We start from the raw sequence: 12,283 nt of genomic DNA on the forward strand, positions 1-12,283 counted from the left end.
TTCCTTTGCTGGTGCAGCATCTTTAAAAATAATCCAACTAGCTCAAAATTAATGAACAGATTTGGGCTCATCTACTAAAAACTGCGAAAGAGTACAATAGAGCTGAACATGGTTCCTTCATTTTTAACTTTTAGTGGCAACTTTCACTTCCTAGACCCAGAGCCCAGTCTCCCTGTCTAACCCCACAGTTGGTGCTATTGCTTTGACTTACACAGCTGGTTTACCTGACCTTTCTTTGTTCCTTAGGTACATTTCACTTTTCAGATTTATGGTATTTCCCCCATATTTCATTGGCTCTATCTTCATTGCCATAAAAATGAAAACACTCAAATATGACTTTACTTTTTTTTAATCCAAAAGCAACCGGCTATTGAATAAATACACAGTGATGCTCTCGCCTCAGTTTATGCCATAAATATTAAAACCATTAAAAAATAACTATATAAACCTTATGATCCCCACACTGAAGCCAGGTGCAAGAGGTTAAAACAGCTGGCTAGCCATCTTTTATTTTTGTGTGCCTTCCTGCTGATTGAAACCGCAAACGTTGAAAACTAACAAATATTCCCTTAAGGATTTTCTCTTTTTAAGACCAGGAAGGAAAAAAGAAAACCTTCATTTTCTGTAATATGCTCCTCTGTGGAGAAGAAAAACTCTAAAACACAATCAGTCACAGAGGTGGTGAAATAATTCCAAATATCTCCTTTCTGTTGTATTTAAACCATCATTTCCAACAACTTCTATGCACAATTGTTTTTTATTCTTCAGTTAGAAAAGAGAAAAGAGGGGAAAAAAGAAAGAAAGAAAGAAAGTCTGAGCTTGCTCCGTCAGTTTTGCCAGTAAATATAAAGTAAAACAAATGTTGATGGCACCGAGAGTGTTACATACCCGGGCTGTGTTTTTGCATTGCTCTCAATGGAAGCGATCGATGCCCGTGTCACTGTCGCGTCCCAATCGCAGCCAAGTCTCAGCCTTAATCTAAGCAACACCCGAAAAGGCAGCGGCAGCCGCAGCCTCTCCCTGACTCTTCCATCCATCCACCCAACTAAAAATATAATACTACATATGAGCTTTAACCACTCCACGTTTATAGGGATCAAGCCACTGAAAATCCAGGAGAACACAATAAAAAAAAAAAAAAAAAAAAAAAAAAAAAAAAAAAAAAAAGAACCCTCCTTCTGTCTCTTGTCTCTCTCTCCTCTCTCTTCCTCTCTCCTCTCTCTCCTCTCTCTCTGTCTCTCCTTTTGCCATCTACATGATCCTTGATTAAACATGGAACAGAGTTATTAAAAAGGGGGGGGGGAAGGACTCAAGGAGAGGAAATGCAACTGTCAGAAATCGGGACCGCCAGATTTCCTGGTGAACCTGCCTCTGTCTGAGTCAGTGTCAATCCACCATCTTCCGCCAGTGAACTTGTCTTTGGGTTTTTGTTTGGTTTGGGGGGGGGGGTGTTGTTGTTGTGTATGTGCTTTTTTTTGGAAGGGGGGAGGGGAAAGGCAAGGTGGGGGCTGGAGGTGGGGGGGGAGTAGGGAGAACGTGTGTGTGTCTGTGAGTACGTGTTGAGTGTGAGTGTGTATGTATGTGTGTGTAGGGGTCGGGGTGGGGGGGGGTCCGTGTTTGCGATCTGAACCTTTGGTACCTACAAGGAGAGTGTCTCACCGAACGGTAGCTAAGATCTCAGCAGAACCGCGCGGAAGTGAGGAGTCGCGGCCAAAGGCGCCCACCGCAGCCTCCTCTCCGGGCCGGACCCCAGCCCGAGCCGCGAAAGGAGCCCCCCGCCCGGATCACAGGTAACAAAAGAAATACAAACCAGTGCACCGTCTTCCGTGGGGGAAGGGGGACAGGATGGGTAACCCTCAGTAACTTGGGCATCGGCAGCGAAACTTTATACAATTCCATGAGAAATTTTATTATTTTTTTCTAATAGAAACGAGCAGAAAGAATGGGGGGGGGAGGGAGGAGGGTGTGAAATAGAAGTAGGAGGAAGGCGAGACCCGACGCATTCCAGCCCCTCTTCCCTTAGCTGCTCCCGGCCGGAAGGCGCACTTGATGCGGAGAGAGGCGAAGAAGGTGAAGTTCGTTTGTAGACATGGAACCTCCTTGGGGGGCCAGGGAATAAATCAGTTCTCACAGCGGCCACAGCCCCCCAATACACACACACACACACACACACACACACACACCCTTTGCCAAAAGGAAAGGAAAGATTCTTGACCCCGAGCCGCTGGCATCGATCCCTGGTCTAACACACACCCAGCAGCGAGAGCGCCGGGCGAGAGCTGCTGCCGCCTCCCGGGTCCCTGGCCCCGAGGCCCGGCGTTCCCGCCTCCTAACGGACCTGCCTCCCTTTCGCCAGCGCCCGAGTCCGCGCCGCCCGTGCCGCCGCGAGCAGCCCTCGGCGGTGCCCGCCGCCCGCGCCGGCCGGCGGGGGTCTACCTGCAGCCCCAGCCCCAGCTAGCGCCCCGGCCCCCTGGACCCCCCTGCCCGAGGCGTTCGGACCCCGGGTCCTCCGCCAGTCCCGCGCGCTAAGCGCCCTTCGGGGAACTTGAGAGAGGCAAGGGTGGGGGTGGTAAGAGGAGGAAGAAGAACGAAGCTGAATAAGGGGGGGGGGGGTGGGCGGGTAGAGCAGGGACAGAGTAGGGGGGAGAGGGACTCCAAGCCCCGCCGCCCGAAGTCCAAACTTTGGGAGGATGGGTGAGAAGAAAGGGCCATCCCGACCGGGCTGCGGGGGCGCGGGGCGACCGGGGACCCCTGGCAGTGCCCGCGCCGCTGCGGAGCTGACAGCTTCCCCGCTCCACGAGAACGCCACAGGCTCGCAGTGGAGACAGAACCCGAAAAGACAGAAAAAAAAGGAGAGAAAACTGCTCGGCCGAACGTGGATGATCCGCCACTGAATCCAAAAGTTAAATCCCAAAAACGCAGCCCCCCCCCCCCCAAAGAAAGTGGAAAATCAGGTCCCTCAGTGCCCCCTCCCTCTTGCAGCGGAGCAAATCCTTGAGCCAAAAAAAGGGGGAAAGAGATAGAAAAGGGGGGCAGAGCGGAAGAGATGGTCGGGATGAGGGGATGTGTGCGAGAGCGAGCGAGAGCGAGCGAGCTAGGGGCAGAGAGGGAGAGAGGCGGAGAGGGAGAGAGAGGGAGCGAAATATCAAAGATTGTGCAAGATCAGGCTGGAAAGATAATCGATACTCGACCTAAATTTAACACAAACTACTCAATAAAAGTTAAAGAAAAAACTTACTTTCCATTTCCCCTGCAGTTCCTACTCGATCTTCGCCTCTTTTTTGTTTTGCTTTTATTTTACTTACAGCTGATCACATCCAAGTAAAACGAGAGGGTTCATTTAAAAAAAAATAAAAAAAATAAAAAAATAATCCTCGAACTTTATTGGGTGAAAATAAAAACGCTGAAGCAGAAAGTGGGGGGCATGGAGCGGTCCTCGGGGGTCCGGGAGGAGTTAAAGCATGTGCCGACCGCGGTCTCGCTGTTTGGTTGTGAAGGGGTTGGGAAAAGGAGGAAAGGAAATGAAAATCCGATATGTCTTTATTCTGCTAATTATTATCGTTTTAGCCCTGTTTAAAAAAATGGCTGATTAAGTTGAGTGCGCATGTCTTTGTGTGTCTATTCCCGATATGCACTCTGGGAATGAGAGAGGAGAGTGAGGGAGAGGGAGAGGGAGAGGGGGGGAGAGAGAGGTGTAATTAGTGAGGTGATCAACATTCCCCAGACTGCAAATGACGCGCAGCCCGGACTCGGAGCAGCCCGGGAGCCGAGCGGCTTCCAAGTCTCGGAGCGCTGCGGCGGGAGCCTGGGACGCTGCGACCGCGGACAGGGCAGGGGATGGGGGCCTCCGGGGCTCGCACCCCACGCGCCCCTGCGCGCGCGACTCCCAAACTTCATTAGACACACACACACACACACACACACACACACACACACACACACACATTCTCTCTCTCTCTCTCTCTCTCTCTCTCTCTCTCTCTCTCTCCTCCCTCTCTCTCTCTCAGCAAAAAGGGAGAGAAAATAAAACACAAATACCACCAAAGCAATGCCCTTTAACCAGTTGAAAAAAAATTTTTTTTTATTTTAATGAGTCAAAGTAATTACTATCGGACCAGAGATTTGTTTACCAGGGAGCTTTAAGGAGAAATGTAAGTTAGAGTAATGAAGAGTTTTTCTCTGCTTCATTTATTCTGCTGTGAACAAGAACGCATTTTAATGGCGAAATACGGGGCCTGAGCAAATATGCAGATGTATGTAAATAAAGGGTGCCTGGCAGTGTGCACACCCCGCTTGGCCCAGCCTATTTCAAAGGAAGGATTGCACTCTGGATCCACCGGCACCTATTTAGGCTGGGATCTTTCGCTTACACACTCAGGAGAGAAAACCCAGGGCATGGAAGATGGCAGCAGTTAGTTGAGTCAAAGTAAACTTTCAAATGAGAATAAGTGATGGGTACAGGGGTGATAGTGGGGATCTGATTCTAGCCTTTATGTAATATTTTTGAATATTTTATCAGAATTGCATAAGTTCAATGTAATAGCTTTAAGAAGACTTAGGGAAAAAAACCTTTCATCTTGCAAGTCTGTTGAATTATCTTTCTTGAAGCACATTATGATGAATTTTAAAACCCCACTACAGATCTCATTAGAATGAAATATACTTGGTATTTTCTGGTGCAAAATTTAAGGTGGCTGATTCTCATTTGAAAATCTAATTATCTCTTTCCAATATTACAGATGTGAATATGAGTGACACTTTCATTAAAAGATAATTAACTAAAACTAGGAATAGACATACTTTTAAATACCCCCTACTGAATATCTGAATATGGAATATATATATATATATATATATATATATATATATAGTTCCTTGCTACTCAGATTGTATCTTGATACACTGCTATACCACAGGTCACAAATAGACACTATCTATATAATATTTCAAAAATAGGAATTCTAGAGAAGGTGAAAGTAACAAACCAAACAAGCTAAAAACAGGAAATACTTTCAATGTCCAGGTTCCTGGACAGGTGAGGCGTTAGCTGCTTTTGAGTTGACAGGCCTTTGAAGTTTTGGATTGCCAGGATCTGCTTCAAAACCTTGTCTTAGGCCTTAAGCACCAGATCTACCAAATACCAACAGGAAGGTTTATCGCAGAAGCACTAAGAACAACAGAGGCTGCAAACATGTACCTTTCAGGGCCTGAAACCTCCTGTTATCAGGGAACATTTGGAAAATCCTACAACTGATGCAAATGGCATTAAAAACCAAACAAGACACCTGGGAGGATAAAAGCATAGTCCTCAAAAGAGCAGACCTAGGCCCAAATCAGGAAAGCTAGATGCCTACAACAGCTGGCTAAGGTTACAATGAAAGTCCAGAGGCTTGGAGTAGAGAATACAACCTAGATATGGTCTTTATTAAGAGAAAAAAAGCAAATCACCACCTTAGGAATCTGAAGTCGATGTATGTACTAGTATAGTATAAACCAGGGCTACTAAACGCTAACAGAAAGAAAATCATCTACCTCTCCAAAGACTGCATTCTATTTTAAACTTACTAGGGAAGAAATCTGCTCAAAGTGTTTGGCTTTCTAAGATTTTCAAGTTACTTTGTTTACAGTCTTACCTTTGCATAGTAACTGTATCATTGGCATGCTGATTGCACCTCAGTTGAGTTTATCCATGTGCTTTAGGAAATATACATGGCCACGGTGGTAAAATTTTAATTCTCTGTAACTTGCAAGTGAAGGAGGTGTTTATGTAGCATTGCTGTTTACAGAAAAACACCCCAGAGTGCAAAAACTCTGGCTTTAAAAAACTATTTGAGGTGTGTGTTGGGGAAGGGGGTGGGGGCTTTTAAAAAGACTGAGGGGAAATGAAGGCAGGGAGACTTTCAGGTTCAAATCAGAAAAGATCAAGCCCTTTGCGGGAGAGGGCTCCATGTACAAGCTCACTGATGGAAAAACCATTTCCTGCGATTTCAGACGGGTAAATGCGTATGATGAAGGAAACACCTGAGAACAATAAGTCTGTTTCAGGCTCAGGTGAAGAAAGGGGTCTATTTCTGGCATGGAAGAATAGGGAAATGATGATCATTTCGTTTTCAAGTTCTCCTTTATTTCTTTTGCCTTTTTCTCCCTGAAACATCATCAATAACATTAATGTCATTAATGTCAAAACACCAAGCGTCAAATCAGGAAAACCATTTTAAAAATTTGGTGGCTATTTCTCCTCTACGTCCCTATCCCTCTCTTTTCTTGGAAAATACATCTCTCTTCTCTCTCTCTCTCCCCCCCCCCCCGCCACTCGGTGGGGGGGGAGCAGTTATTGAATTCTAAGTAAGAAAACAAAAGGAAGGAGGATTTGTAAGAGGAGCGCCCACTTTTGCAATCCCTTCTGCTAGCGAGTATTCCCCTCCTAGGCTGTGTGTGTGTGTGTGTGTGTGTGTGTGTGTGTGTGTGTGTGTGTGTGTGTGTGTGTGTGTGTGTGTGTGTGTGCTTTTTAATCATCTCTTTCTCATCCTCTTTCACCTCCTTCCTAAGAAGAGAAGCTGGGGTGAGGGTCGGGGGTTAATGGGCTGAGGGGATGGGGCAGAGAGGGACGAGCAAGGAGTCAAGAGTTTCCTCCAGGGCTCGGCCTCGGAGCGCGCCCGCGCGAGGAGGGTAGCTGGGGAGAAGCGATGGCAGGTCTGCTTGGGGTGGGCCTAGAGGCGCGGAGCGCAGCGCCGCGGGCAGGGGCGCGGCGAGGCGGGCGAGCCCGAGCCCAGCCCGCGGGCTGCTCCGGGGCGAGGGCGCGATCGGCCCGGCTCGCCCGGGCTGCGCCGCGGCCCTTGGAGCCCTCCTCCTCCGCCCCTCGCTCCAGGAAACCCAGCTGCTCCTCTCGGGTCTCTGCGGACCCCTTGCCGTCAACCTTTGACCCTGCCCCCCCCCCACGCCCCATTCCACTGTCCCTAAACTCTGCGCGAACCCGCCGCTGCCCTCCAGGAACGTTTGGCTACTTTTTATTACAAAGTGAAAGGAGCAGAGGTTTCCCTGCAGTACCCAGAACTTTCCCTACACCCTCTCCCACACTCCAGGGCCACCCTAGCCGAGCCGAGCCCACTCCGGGGCGCTCGGACCCTGACGCCGAGCCCCGAGCTGGGGGAGAACCCAAAAGGGACACCAGGTGGTTAGGTGTTGAGTGGCGGAGGCAAGGAGTAATTAATACTGAGACAAAAGGTAATTTCCACTTCCAGACTTTTCCTTGGCGGGTTTTATTAACCAAATCTATAACGTGGACACTCTGGGCTTTACAGCCTCTTTAAGGAGTCTTCCGCTGTCTGTCCCCCGGTCTCCCCGCCCTGCCCTCAGCAGTTCACTAGCAAATACCCCACCTCCCTCTGCCTCACGTCCCGCCAGCTCTAGACCAACCCCAGCCCAAGGGGAAAAGGTTCCCAGTCTTTTGACCGCGCATCCGGGGTCTATAGATGAGCTCAGTTTGAAACGAGGTATTACAAGATTTCAGTGTTAGGAACCCTTTATATGACCACAGACACTTTCAGATCATCAGCCCCCCTCCTCCTCCCCCTTTTTTTTTTTTTTTTTTTTTTGTTGGGTCTTCTCCACCCGGGGGCTATTTAACAAAGGCAGTCTGTTAACTAACATTTTTAACTCAGCAACTCCTTTCCAAACACACTTAAACTTGATACCAATGTCTGTCATTTTGTGAGTGGGGAGGTGGGCTCTGTGTGTGTGTGTGTGTGTGTGTATGCGTGTAAAAGCGAGACGTGAAGTTTGTCAGTGAATGGGAAAGTGAAGGGCTTATTTGGGAAGGTGTCACAAACATATTTACAGTGAAATAATTCAAGAAATAATGTGGAAGAGTGCCAAATCTCATTACTATTAAAAAAAAAGTATAGTTTTCTTGAGAACTCACAAGGGGGGGGGGGGTAAAATATGACCTAACATCCAGAATGGACACTGTCTTTGATGGTGAGAGTGAGGTAGATGAAATGAAATTCATAAAGGAAAGACATTTTAAGTGTGTGTGTGTGTGTGTGTGTGTGTGTGTGTGTGTGTAGCATTTGTGGGCAGTTAAAATCTGTCGTTGGATGATTCCCTCCCCTCCCCCAACCTGGCTCTTATCTCCTTTGTGGTCTTTTTTTGTCATTAAATGCCCCTATCTTGATCCCGGTCTCAATCTGTACTTCCATATTTCTGTATATTTCTCTCTTTCTAACCAAAGTCCGTTTTTGGTTTTTACTTTGCAGTAAATGTTTTACCTTTTTTCTCTGGAGGTTCTGACCTGCTTTTGAAGTGTTGGGGTGGGGGGTGCCGTCATTATTATGTAAAGTTAGGCACAGGTAAGGTCCGGAATGGGGAAAATGGGAGGAGTTATAGACGGTCTGAGGAGGGAAGAACTAAGGGAGGAGAGAAGGGATGGGGGAAGGGGAGGGAAAAGTCAGACACCCTCTGGCCTTTCAGAGGTCAGGGCTCAGACAGTGCTGTGACCTTCTTTCCCTCTAGGCAACCAGCCCAGTGTTTATAAACAAAATCAGGCGGGACTCTCCCCAAACAATAGCACTTCACCAACTTCACAGGCACTTCAACAGCTCTTATGCAAATTAATGGGGACCCCTTATCACTTACCACTACACCCCCCACCTCCCTCAGCACCAGTATACTCACTGCCTGCCCCCAAACCCAGGATCACAAGCACACCCTTCCCAAAACACATGGAGATATTTCCAGCAAACATATCCAACAAAAATTTTACATTTCATCTGGGGAATAGCTGGAAGAGACAACGACGCAGATGGGAAAAGATAGATAAGTGGGAAAAGAAAGAACTGAGATTTCACTGAATAGACGATCAAGTTGTGATCTTTTTAAACCTAAAACATCTCTATCTAGTCAAAACAGTGCTGTTTAGACAATGTACTAAACACTGGCTACCGAATAGAATTATTTGAAAACAGGACAATACATTCATCTCAACATCCACATTTCCAAGACAAAAGTGCAGATCTTTATAACTGAAGAAAAGCCACCACCTCTGTATGTAACATCCCTAAATATTAGACACAAAAGCACCATTAAATCCTGCAGCAAACAAACAGCCCATCTGATCTAAGTTACAAAAATGTATAATTAAATCCATCTTCAATTACAAAAGGCAGCTAGCAGAAACTAAATCAAAGATTTTGAAACAAATGTTGTTTGCCAAGGTACAGAAATGAGAGCTTTACATTATATTGTAACCAAAATTCCACTTCAGGAATAAATTACAAGATAGCAAGAAAAAAAAAAGGTGAAAGAAAAAAAAAGAATTAAATGATTTCAAACTTTTGCTTTAAAATGATAATTAGTGAAAGTCTAAGAGAAAAATGTTAAAGAAAATATACCTCAGAGCAAAAAGATCATCTCCTTTTCTTCTTTGTCTATCAGTCCCCTGTTAAAGCATATGGAAAATGTTTTCAAAATGCCCAGATTTGGCACATTGTCATTGCAAAGAGAGGAGCGCAGTGATGCTGTTAGAGAAAATGGGAAATAAATTCAGGATTGGGTGCTGCCTCCTTCAATGCGGATTTATCTAAGTTTAATTTAATATTCCGCAATCACTGAATGATCGCATATAATTCACAGAGATTTTAAAGGGCTTTATTTAAATACCTTGAGCAACAAGAGAATGAAATTTAAACCATTGCAGCCATTGCTTATATTTTTTTATTTTCCTATTAGAAGAACTTTAACTGACAATTTCTAATAATAAAAGGAAAAACGATAAAGGTTTGGATTTTTTAAAGGGAGAATGTTAAAAGAAAGCATTAGCTTTATTAAAATCATTCTGAACATAAAATCAAAAGGCACAAAATGGTTGTTTGTAAAACACTAAACCTTTAATCGATTTTATTGGCATTCCGATCGATTAGATAAACGGAAATCTATAGCAAACATCAAAGCATTTAAAACATTTTCTCTATCTCATTTATAAACAAAACTTTTCTTTTCAGCAGAAAAAAAATGATTATCAAACGACTAACAGGAAATTCTTCAGATATCAAATTACGATAATAAAATTATTTCCACATGGAAAGGGATAATGACAATGATGGTAGTAATTACAATAATGAATAATTCAACAACCCTTTGACATGTATGTTAGAACCTCCAGCAGAAACCGCTCTAAAGGGGGGTACTTTAAAATAAAGACTTTATTTTTTTAAATTGAAGTATAGTTGACAATACTTTCTTTTTAAGGGAAATGTTTTTTAGAGATAACTCTAGGGGAGTCGCTTAGGTGTGGCTGTCGGACTGGTGTTAATTTCCCTGCGGTTGCAAAGGAGTCATTTTCTTCGTCGGCGTTTCCCTTCCAAATTGATACTTCTTATTAGCAAAAATTAATATGCAAATGTCAGCGAGCCCTACCAGGTTTACAAACGTGTATCCGGACCTGTCTTCTACTTAATCTAAAAGGCGATTCTCAAAATAGAGGAGGGGGCGAGGGTTAGACTCCCCAAACCTGAAAGTGATCACACATGTGATCTTTCAAGTGAGGGAAAATAATTTATTTTGGAGATGTGAAAACTGCTATCCAGAGAAACGCAGCAATCAGAGCTCGTGGCATTTTCGCTGCAGCAAGAGGAAGTGTTGCTGTAACGGGTATTCTGTTTATTTGTTAAAGAAAATCAATGGAAGTGGCTGTAAAGTAGTTAGTGAGGCGTGTGTTTGGGACTCGCGGTGAATCGTGAAGGCTGACGCAGCGGCTCTCCTCCTGGCCAGAAAAGTCCCCGCATCGCCCCGAGCCGGGGCGCGGGCGGTGCGGCACCTGGCTTCTAACTCGCGGGGGCTGCCCCGCGGTGCTCTCGCCGACCGCCCGAGTCGCTCGGGTTCTCTGCTCTCGCTGCCCTCTGTCCTCGCAGTTGCCCCTTGCAGTTGACGGTGGTGGCCTTCCCACGCCCCCCCCTCCGCAGCACACACCTTCCTCCTCCTCTTCTCCAGCTGACTCTGGTCGCTCCCTCCTCTGCGCTACAGGTCTGAACTTCTGTACCTCTCCCCCTGCCATTGGAATCCCCCTCTTCCGACTCTCCAGGTCCCTTCGGTGAATCGCGGAATCGCTCTTTCCTACCCCGCCCCTCCCCCACGTCTCTCCCCTGCCAATTATTTAGCACCCGGGTCTTCTTACCCTCGCACTTCTATCCTCTCCTGCAGACATTCCAGAGAGTTCTCATCACACCAGAATGCACTCTTTTTCTCCTCCTCCTACTCCCCTTGGATTGGGGAGGGGGGGGGGGGTTGGATTTTGAGTTGAACTCCCAGGGGTTTTTTTCTATTCTTTTAACAGCTTTACTTTCCCTTTTCTTCTTTGCGTAACCTTCACCTACCTACTAATTTATAACAGAAGCGGTTTCTTTCCCTTTCATTTCCTAGTTTACAGTTTCCGTCTGGGGTTGTGCCTTGCACATGCCCCCCTCTGCCTCCCCCCCTCTCCCGGGCCGTCCCCACCGGCCGCCGGCCCAGGCAACTATTTTCATTTACTCGGTTGCGGTCTCACTGCACTTTCTCTCCTCGGAATAAGTTAGTTTTCCACGATTTGAAGTTCTCCGCACAGCGCCTCTTTATTTGTCAAACTGCCTCGCTGCCCAAATAAAGGGTGGGATGGGGGGGGGGAGAGGTGTATCGCCCACCTAAGTCCCCTTTTAACAACCACCTACTCCCAGTCCCACCACCCGGCCAGGTAATGTCTTGGGGGAATAATAACGAATTCTGGAAGGTTTTTCTTCTCAGCGCGTGGAGATTGCTCATGAGTTATTCCCGGGAGGGTCTCAGACCCCTCCCTTGTATCTCCTGGCTTCGAGTGGTCACCGTTGCAACCTCCCCCACCTCTCTTCTTCCTCCCTCACTGGCCGTCCGGGCTGCGGGAGGGGAGCGCAGTCTAAAGACCTCGTCCTCTTGGCTTCTCGTTTCTAGCTGCTGCAGCTGCCGCTGAAATTCGCTGTGGCCGCTGCCTCTTCCCGCTTTAATCCCAGACCTCCAGTCATTGGGCAGCTCCTCAGAGGCAAGAAGTCAACACCATGGCAACCCGACAAGCCTATCAAATCACCGGCTGGCGTGACAGCAGCAACACTGCAGGCTGGAGTGGGCTGGGCAGAGGAGCCGAGTGGCCACTACGCTCAGGTACACAGTCTGGGAGCGGACAGCAACTGACAGCCTCCACGTTCTGGCTACACGGATGTGCACCACCCAGTTCGTACCCCTACCCTACGTCCCCTAGGTCTAGAGGAGGAGAAGGAAGAGA

The 12,283-nt window shown here is 46.9% G+C and overlaps 1 long non-coding RNA gene across 1 annotated transcript in view; it reads left to right on the forward strand.

Moving 5' to 3' along the window:
- The first annotated feature begins 1,536 nt into the window (after positions 1–1,536).
- Positions 1,537–12,283, forward strand: part of LOC106968375 (uncharacterized) — a 42,578-nt gene continuing 31,831 nt past the window's right edge. Inside the window, exons 1-2 of the long non-coding RNA XR_003421800.2 lie at positions 1,537–1,790; positions 11,956–12,162. This is a non-coding gene — a long non-coding RNA (uncharacterized LOC106968375). The remainder of the gene's footprint in view (positions 1,791–11,955; positions 12,163–12,283) is intronic.

The sequence above is a fragment of the Acinonyx jubatus genome, chromosome F2, assembly GCF_027475565.1.
Source record: "Acinonyx jubatus isolate Ajub_Pintada_27869175 chromosome F2, VMU_Ajub_asm_v1.0, whole genome shotgun sequence".
NCBI lineage: Eukaryota > Metazoa > Chordata > Mammalia > Carnivora > Felidae > Acinonyx > Acinonyx jubatus.